The 9,200-nt window shown below is 39.2% G+C and overlaps 1 long non-coding RNA gene across 1 annotated transcript; it reads left to right on the top strand.

The window, feature by feature from the left end:
- Window positions 1-1,039: 1,039 nt before the first annotated feature.
- LOC122456426 lies at window positions 1,040-8,543 on the top strand. The gene is made up of 3 exons (XR_006275346.1): window positions 1,040-1,050; window positions 2,146-2,150; window positions 8,269-8,543. It is a non-coding gene; the product is annotated as an uncharacterized LOC122456426 (long non-coding RNA).
- The last annotated feature ends 657 nt before the right edge of the window (window positions 8,544-9,200 follow it).

Raw genomic sequence — 9,200 nt, forward strand, 5'->3', positions numbered from 1 at the left:
AGGTGCATTAGTCCACAGTTTCTCCTTCCCTGTGAAATATTGGGTACTGGTATAGACCACTTTAGTAGGCATAGCAGGTACCATACTGCATGAACCATTGCTCATTTCTGCTCTGACAGTACCTATGTCTATATGGGTTGAGCCACCATTATTAGCCTTCTTCACTCACAGCTGTTTTTTAAATAATTTTTAAAAATCTGGTAGCATGGCCAAATGCCTCGAGACAATCTCTTTTAAGTAATAGAGATATTTTTGTTGCTGATTCTCTTAAATTAAAACTCAGGGATGTTGGAACAAGGAGTACTGACAGGTGCAGCAGCTTAAAGTGGTTTCCATCGTATACAGGGTTTAAAGTTTTGTTCAATGACTTTCAGCACCCCCAACACCACTGTTAAAGCACATCGCTTTTTTTTTTTCTATTGACTACAGAAAATCATTTTCACTCAGTAACCTGCCTGCGGCAGAATTGCACACTTAAACTTTTTTTAAAAAAAGGTATTGAGAAACCGTTATTTTTAAGGTAGTATAAACCTCACAGGCCAGATCCTCGGCTAGTGTAAAATAGCATAGCTCTGATGTCAGGGGAGCTATGCTAGTTTACACTAGTTGAGGATCTGGCCCTTTATCTGTAAAATAAGCTCAAATGAGCATTTCTACATTGGAGAATGATGTGCTATGAGTATGGACACCAGATGATTCAGTATGCTTGTAGGACAAACAAACAACATTCAAGGGCCAATATTATGTAGAGAAAGCTTTTCTTTAAAAATCTTATTAAAGCTGATTTATGATTCTTAGAAAACAAATGTCCAGGTGACAATTGACTGATGTATATCTTTATTTAGTTTGATGTAATCCAGCATTTTTGTTTTGGACTGGGAGATATAATGCTTCAGTTTTAAGGTCAGAGTCTAATTTGAGATGTCACGTGCATTGCCATGTACTTTTAAACACACTGCTGCAATGGTCTAAGCATGCATAGGAGTAGATATTTTGCAATATTGGGCTCTTCTCTGAGATCACTACTTGGCTAAAAACTGGAGTGTCAACGTTTAAAAATGATGAAAATCAACAAGATACAAAATGCTTTATAAATCATATTGCTACACCACCCAGTTTTCAGCCCAGCTTCCAATATGGCCTAACAATTTTTGCCTTTTTTTTTTTTAAACTGATTGTGCCCACAAAGCTGAGTGTGAAAATGTAGGGTATGCACAAGCAAAATGGATATGCATCCAACTTTCTGGTAACTGCAATCACTTGCATTTGCAAAATCTTAAATTGGATTAAGCCAGAACAGCTGGATTTGTATTAAGGAGTGAATGTTAAAGTTCTACATTTTAAATACAAAAAGAAAAGGAGTACTTGTGGCACCTTAGAGACTAACAAATATTTGTTTGATGCATCCGATGAAGTGAGCTGTAGCTCACGAAAGCTTATGCTCAAATAAATTCGTTAGTCTGTAAGGTGCCACAAGTACTCCTTTTCTTTTTGCGAATACAGACTAACACAGCTGCTACTCTGAAACCTCTCTGTCCAGGTTCACTGAAGCCCCTGCAGTCAGGTTCCCTGGGCCCTGGTGCACAATGCATCCTTAAGGCTTAACCCCTTCCTGTCCACGACATAGCTGGGGGACAGGAAGCGGCTGGGTTACATTGGTGGCCAGCAGCAGCCTGGAGGTGCTAGCTTCCTTTGGACACAGTACAGGCAAGAAGGGACAAGCTGCTTCCAGCCACACAGAAGTGGGAGGGGAGGGAAGAAGAACTTTGCAAAGACACAAGTCAAGTCATCCCTTCCCACCAAGGGTTCCCAAACTTGATTCACAGCTTGTTCAGGGTAAGCCCCTGGCGGGCCGTGAGACACTTTGTTTACCTGAGCGTCCGCAGGTATGGCCACTTGCAACTCCCAGAGGCTGCCGTTCCCAGTGACCACTTCCCCCACCCCTCCAGTGCCTTCTGCGTGCCTGCAGGCTTCCCAGCTCAGCACCACCTCCTCCTCCTCCTCCCTCCCCGCACCTCCCACCCACTGCAATCAGCTGTTTCAGGCATGCAGGAGGCTGAGAGGGAAGAGGGGGGTAGAGCAAGGATGTGGCACACTTGAGGGAGGGGGCAGAACTGGGTGGGAAGAGGTGATGTGGGCGTGGAGCGGGGGTAGGAAGAGGCGAGGCGGGGTCAGGTGTAGAGCGGGGGTGGGGCCTGGGGCAGAGCCAAGGGTCGAGCACCCCCCGGCACTTTGGAAAGTCGGTGCCTGTGCCAACTACACAGTATTTCTTTTTAACGGGCTCAGTCAACTTGGTGTTAATTTGAATGTTTGTACAATTGAGTGCCATTGAACTCAATTGAATACGAGTAATTTTACCAGGTGTCCCATATTCAGCATAGGGAAATATGCTAATAAATGCTGTGCCTACAGACACCTCAAAAAAAAGTTTGCTTTCTTCTGCACCTTTCAAGAACATTGCCTTTTAATCTCCTTAGATTGTTATGTCCACAACAACCACTTATAAATATAGTTAGTTTGATATAAATAGAAAAGGAGGGAAGATACTTTTTCTTTTTTAAAATTTTGTCACTTACCAATAAAAGACCATTTAAAGGAATAAATGACCTGAATCAAAGGTCAAAGCCTGTAGCCAGTGTTCTTCAGGAGATATTTTTTCAGTGTAAAATGATTTAGAAAAAAAGAGTGAAAAGCTGAATAAAATAGGAGGCATTTTATGTGCGTGTTCAGACAAAAACAATTTTTAAAGTATTTTTAAAGTTTCTCATTTAAATGTCTTTCTTTTTACTTACCTTTGCAAATATCAACAACATTCCTGCACACTGTAATCAAATACTTTCCCCCCAAAAGCCATGGAATGTGCCATAATTTGTCAAAGATCCTTACTGACAAGTTTTTAGTAAAGTCCACTACAGCAAACCTTCTTGGGCCCCCTTGACCCATGTAGCAGATGACCTTTGACCTTATTTGGGCCTCTTTTATGAGCTTCTTTCACTCTGACCAGATGGCTAAACTATCAAAGGTTTTTATGAGTAAAAACTGCTTTTCAAACTCACAAGTTGTATATTTCTCTCCATGTTAATGTGAACTATCAACCCAAAGGCTTTAAATTGAAAACACAAAAGGTGCTCTGCAGCTGCCCTGGTCTGAAATGGGAGTACCTTGCATTGTGTGGACTGGGTGGGGATGTTTGCAGAGTAAACAGCTGATATCCAGATGAAGACAGTTTAAGGCCAAATACTTAAAACCCTCATCAAACTAATAATTGATTTTTTTCCTCCATGACCTTGTATTAAGACACACAGAAAATGCGTTTTGCAGAGCCATTCCAAATTATATTCTTCTCACCAGCCCCTCCCCCCCTTCTAATTATAACCTACCAGGCTGAGTGGCAAATTAGGACTAATTAGATCAAATTGTGTCAGAAACAGAAATAGCAAGAATACAGCCTTCTCACTCAGTTAGAATTTCAAGACAAACATCTCTGAACACCTTGGAATCACTTTCTTAGAAACTTGGCAATTGAACTGTCTTGTCCCTTCAAACAGTCTTCCTTAAAATTACCAATGGGTATATAGCTTTTTTTAAAAAAAATGTATTAACCTATGTTAGTTGATGATGATTATATTTGCAAGTGTCTAGGCAATTCTTAAATGTAGTAAACATAAATATTTCTAGTGGTGTCATTCAGTGACATTAGTATTTGGACTTCCTGTATTTAATAATAATTTAAATTTTAATAATAAAAATCCAAGTTGGTAGAATGGTAAAGCACAAAGAAAAAAGTCTTACTATCTTTTCTGAGACAACTGGGTAAAAATATAACCTGCTTTTCCTCCTTTTCTCACAGATTTCCTGAAGCTCTGTTTCCAAACTGTTGGTTTTAACCCTTTAGCTTCTGGGATGAAATCACTCTTGCTGTGACTTGCTTTTGGCTTTAGGGGAAGGTCAAACATTGTTGATGAGCAGAAATATATGTTGCTGAGTTACATAAGTAACGTGTTTTGGAATCTGTCTTCAGTCTAACACACTTAATCAGAAGGCCAAAAACATATCTACACCACAAAACAAACTTAAAAATAATTCTTCTACATAAATTGAGAAAGATGACACAACTCACTCTGAAATATAGCGTCTTAATGAACATGTATTTCAAAAAGACAAATATCCACAGGCTTTTCTGAATTTAATTAATGAAATTTTTTTTTCAGTTCAGATAAGAAATACATATTGGCAAAAAAGCCTATAGACTAGTGAAGTTGCCATGTCTGCTAGCATTGCAAAATATAGGTCAATAAGTCATGTTTGCATTCCAAGAGCACATAGGATTACTCTCTCTTTTTAAAATTTGGCAGTAAATCAGAACTACTGTATCTATAGCTGTCAATCATGAAAGAAAAATCCAATAGATATAATAATGTATGGGAAAGTAGATATAAAATATATTAAATCTTCCCTCCCAGAAAATTTTTCCAGCTTATCCTTACCTTCTGTCCAAAGCTTTTCACTTTCTCAAGTTTCTTTACATGTGACTTGTTAATCCATCAGCCTTGTTTATCCAACCAGGTTTATTAATGACAAATGTTTCTGGCCTTGTTGAGTTATGACTGTAAACTGAAAGAATATGAGGGCCAAGGTGAAAAGGTGATTTCTTTATAACAGCTGTAATTTATCCTGGGCTTTGGCCAGGCCTTTGATTTTGGACTGGCTCTGGATATAGTATTCCTACTGATTGCATTAGAATAGCCCTTAGGGGTCATGCTGAATTCCAGGGCCCTGGAACCAGTTAGAAGAATGGAAGATGACCATATGTGCAGGGTTAGAGAATGATAATAAGGTGCAGAACAATAAAGCACAATACAAGCCTGGGTGTTTTGGAAATCCTCTTCCATGCCTTGTGCCTGCTGTCATTCATATAGGCATTACGCAAGAAATGCTACTTTGCTTGTTCATGGGGGAGAAAAGAAAGCAAGAGAAAAGAAATTAAGTATCTTAGTTAGATCCTGGGTTCATTAAACATCTCTTGTCATGAGAAGTTTAAGTGTATCATATTACTACTGTTTAGATTTCAAAAGGACACGGCAGGCCCAATGCCATCTAAAGCAGCTTCATAAATTGCTATTCTGAATGTAATGCTTATTGTACAAAAAGCTAAACATTCTCTGAGTCTCATTAGGTAGGAGGAAACGTAGAACATGAGATCCCTGTCTCTGATTTTAACCTTATCTTTTATAGACCTGAAAATTAGATTCTTGAGAAAGGCAGAAGTTCCACTACATTGCCATTTTTCCTTATGGAAATGTATTGTTATAGGCAATTTAAATGTAGTGTTGTGGCAATTTTATGATTTTTGTATTCTTTATTTTTATTCCTTTAAAACAAATAATTTTACAGTTATGCAAGATTCCATGTTGCATGCAGGGCATTCTATAAAGGGGACTGAAGTGTACAAACTGAGCAATGTAGCTGTATCCTCACCCAAAAACGTAGCAAATACTGATAACATTTTGGTGCATGTATCTGACCCTGTCTGACACTCATACTTGCAGATTTACCAAATCATCATCAAACTCTTGTTCACAGCATGTGAATAGAACTCAGTGCAAGCTGAGCAATCCGTGATTTTTTTCCCCCGCTACCCCCACAATCTATTGCTAATAGAAAATACCAGAGCAAAATCTCTGGTGACTGAGGTCCACACTCTAGAGGCTAAATGCAACACAGTAAGTACCAATGCACGCTTTCCCCGTGCCACATCAAACCCATGCACACCTTTCTTTCCAGATGCAAACACATGGTTAGTGATCTAATTACAATTGTACAAATCACTATGGGGGCACTCTGTGCCTTCAAAAACAGAGCAATCCTACTTCTTAAAGTACAATTTTGCTGCTTGTTGAAAGGTCCCACTTTTCTGAAGAGCAGTTGATTTTCATGCGTCAGTGAAGCATTGCTGATGTTCTCCAGTTGTAGCAATGCTGATCTGTAGCCTGATTCAAGATCCATCGAAGTCAACTGGAGCCTTTTCGCTGACTTCAACAGGCTTTGGATCATACCCCTGTGGAAGGGCATAATATTTGAATTATGTCAGATCTTTCTGATATCTGAATGTGGGCTAACTAGTTAATTGTGATAATATATAGTATGTCATCTGCATATGTATAAAACATATATTAAAAAAAACTGCTTACAGTATCTATAATCCTCCTACTTGTCTACTCATCATAAGCATCAAAAGGACAGAGTATATGCTACTCTACCTTCTTTAGATATATTTCCCATTAGTGAAGATGATTATATGCATTTAAGTCCAAAGATAAGAATAGGAATCTCAGTGCAAGGTTCCCATTAAAATAAAACCCTAGCTTTTCCTTACATGTTCCGCTTTTATTATGCCTTTTAAAATTTTGGATTTTGTCAATAATAATATAAATGAACTTTATGAAATAGAATCATTCAAATCTTATTGCCTACTAATTCCATCTATTTTACCTGCACAGAATCAAGACAGCTCCTTTTAAAAAGAGTACAGCTGTGTATACACAGGAAAATGCAACATCTGACCCCCTGTCACACCATCTACAGGAACATCACACAGGTTTGCTTTTGTAAATTTGATACTATTCAAAATCAAATGTATTAAGGGTCAGGAACTGGATAGACTATGAGATGCCTGAGCCTAACAACATACTTGACTTTGTTGTCTCAAGTGAGGACATCGAGAAAAATCAAATCTTTTGTTATATTTAGTGTACATGATGATGTGGCATTCAGCAGACTAAAACTACTGGTCACATAACATATTTCAAAGGGCTTTCCTTATCCTGAAGTCTGTTTAGCAGGTGCAGTGTGTTGTGTTTGCTTGTTTGGGGGTTTTTTTACATGACAGAAATACATGTCCATAAATGACAAAACAGAGATATTAGGGGAAAAATAAGAGCCAGACTGTCAGAAAAGGCATGGGCATGGAATAGTACAATTGTACATGCAGGCTATGTAATTGCTCTTGCAAATGCACCTAATTGCACACGTGTGTAGTTGTCCACGCTAAATAGGTGCACTATTGGGTATGTACCTTGCGTGCCTCTAACCTTTTAGAACCTGGCCCTAACTTCCTATATTGTCAAATTGCACAATTATGGCAAAGAAACAACTTTGGATAGCATAGATATTCAAGAGATTTGAAATATAATTAGTGGGCAAGATGACACAGTACGCAAGTGCCCAAGCTTTTCACCCCAAAGATCTGCATTCAAATCTAAATTTAGGCCACAAGGTGCAATGGAGCTTTAGTCTCATTCTGGTAACCACTTATGCCTATTGTTTCTTTTCCCTAGCTCTGTCTACTTGTCTATCTTAAGACTGGAGTATAAACTATTCTTCTTCAGTGTTTGGAAAATGCCTGGCACGTACAGTGGGCAGCACTGTAAATAAATAATAGTGGGAGAAAAGGTGAGTCATATTAATATTGCCGCCCTCAAGCATTCAAAAAGTCCTGTGCCAGCCTCCAAAAATCATGAGATTGGCTTAAAAATCGTGGTTGTTTTTATTTTTCTTTTTGTTTGTTTTGTTTTAAGAAATACATGCCGAGTTCTCTTTGGCCATGTCTACACTAGCACTTATGTCAGCAAATGTTTTGTCACACGGGTGTGAAAAAACCACTCCCCTGAGCAACATAATTTTTGCTGGCATAAGCGCTCATGTGCACAGCACTATGTTGGCGGGAGACGGTCTCCTGCCCCCATAACTACCACCGCTCATTAAGCTGATTTTTATGTTGGCAGGAGAGGTCTCTCCCGTCGGCATAACACGACTACACAAGTGCTCTTACAGCGGCACAGCTGCTTCGGGATAGCTGTGCTGCTGCAAGCTTCTAAGTGTGGACGTAGCCTTTGTCTTTTGGATTTTAGCCATATTTTCAGGCTTTTCTGGCCCTCATGGTTGCAGAGAAACTCATTTAGAAAGAAAAAGAGAATTGTGATTCTCACATAATCAACTGAGATGGGGAGCTAAAAATTGTGAGTGAGCAACACTGTAATATTGCTCACCCCACTACACAATTTGTGCATGACAGACAGTGTCCGCACAAGAGAAGGCCAGAAGTGGAATGACTGAGCTGTTGTAGGTCAGGACTGAGGGTATGTCTTCACTGGCAATGTTAAAGTGCTGCCACAGCAGCGCTTTAACGTGGCTGTGTAGTTACAGCACCAGCACTGGGAGAGAGCTCTCCCAGCACTGTAAAAAAAACCACCCCCACAAGGGGAGTAGCTTCCAGCGCTGTGGCACTGTCTGCACTGCCACTTTATAGCACGAAAACTTGCAGCACTCAGGGAGGTGTTTTTTCACACCCCTGAGCGAGAAAGTTGCAGCGCTGTTAAGTGGCAGTATAGACAAGGCCCCAGTCTACTGAAGCTGCTTCTTGCCTGAGACAAGACAATCCAATCCAATCCAATCCATTCCATCACACTCAAGAGCAATGAACTGAAACATATACATTTTAAAAAATGAATACAAAAACATTTTCCCTGATACAAAGCCACAGAAGCTAGAACATGTTCTCTAAATGAATAATGTGAAAGCCCTCTAGCAGGTAACTGCACCTGAGTGTCACATAATGGAAATGCATCCGATGAAGTGAGCTGTAGCTCACGAAAGCTTATGCTCTAATAAATTTGTTAGTCTCTAAGGTGCCACAAGTACTCCTTTTCTTTTTACATAATGGAAAGATATTGTTTTATCTTCCCATCTGATATGCCACCAGCCTTCTTTTACTCCTGCTGGAATTCTGTACTACTGTGCCATGCAGAATTTGTGCAGAATTAATGTTCCCCACAGAATTCTGTTTTTTTCACTCAGGATTTGTGATTTCTATCAAAATGCTTCTTTTTTCCATTTTATTTTCTGGCTGGGGCTCCTGCTGTCTCTGTGTGATTATTTTGACAAATAAAATACGCAGGATTTTAAAATATTGTGCATAGAATTTTTAATTTTTTTGGCACAGAATTCCCCCAGGAGTATTATTTGCAGAAAGCTGACCCTGTGTCAAAGATGATCTGACTGACATTTTTCTATTTCTGGAAATGATTATTTTGTTTATAAAAAGTTCAGCTAAGAAAAGCCTTGAAGTTTCCTTCTCCATTTCCACTGATCTTAAAGATTAAGTTACAGTCTCCATTTGTGATAAACTTTGGAAGTTATTC

The sequence above is a fragment of the Dermochelys coriacea genome, chromosome 13 (genome assembly GCF_009764565.3).
Source record: "Dermochelys coriacea isolate rDerCor1 chromosome 13, rDerCor1.pri.v4, whole genome shotgun sequence".
In the NCBI taxonomy this organism is placed as follows: Eukaryota; Metazoa; Chordata; order Testudines; family Dermochelyidae; genus Dermochelys; species Dermochelys coriacea.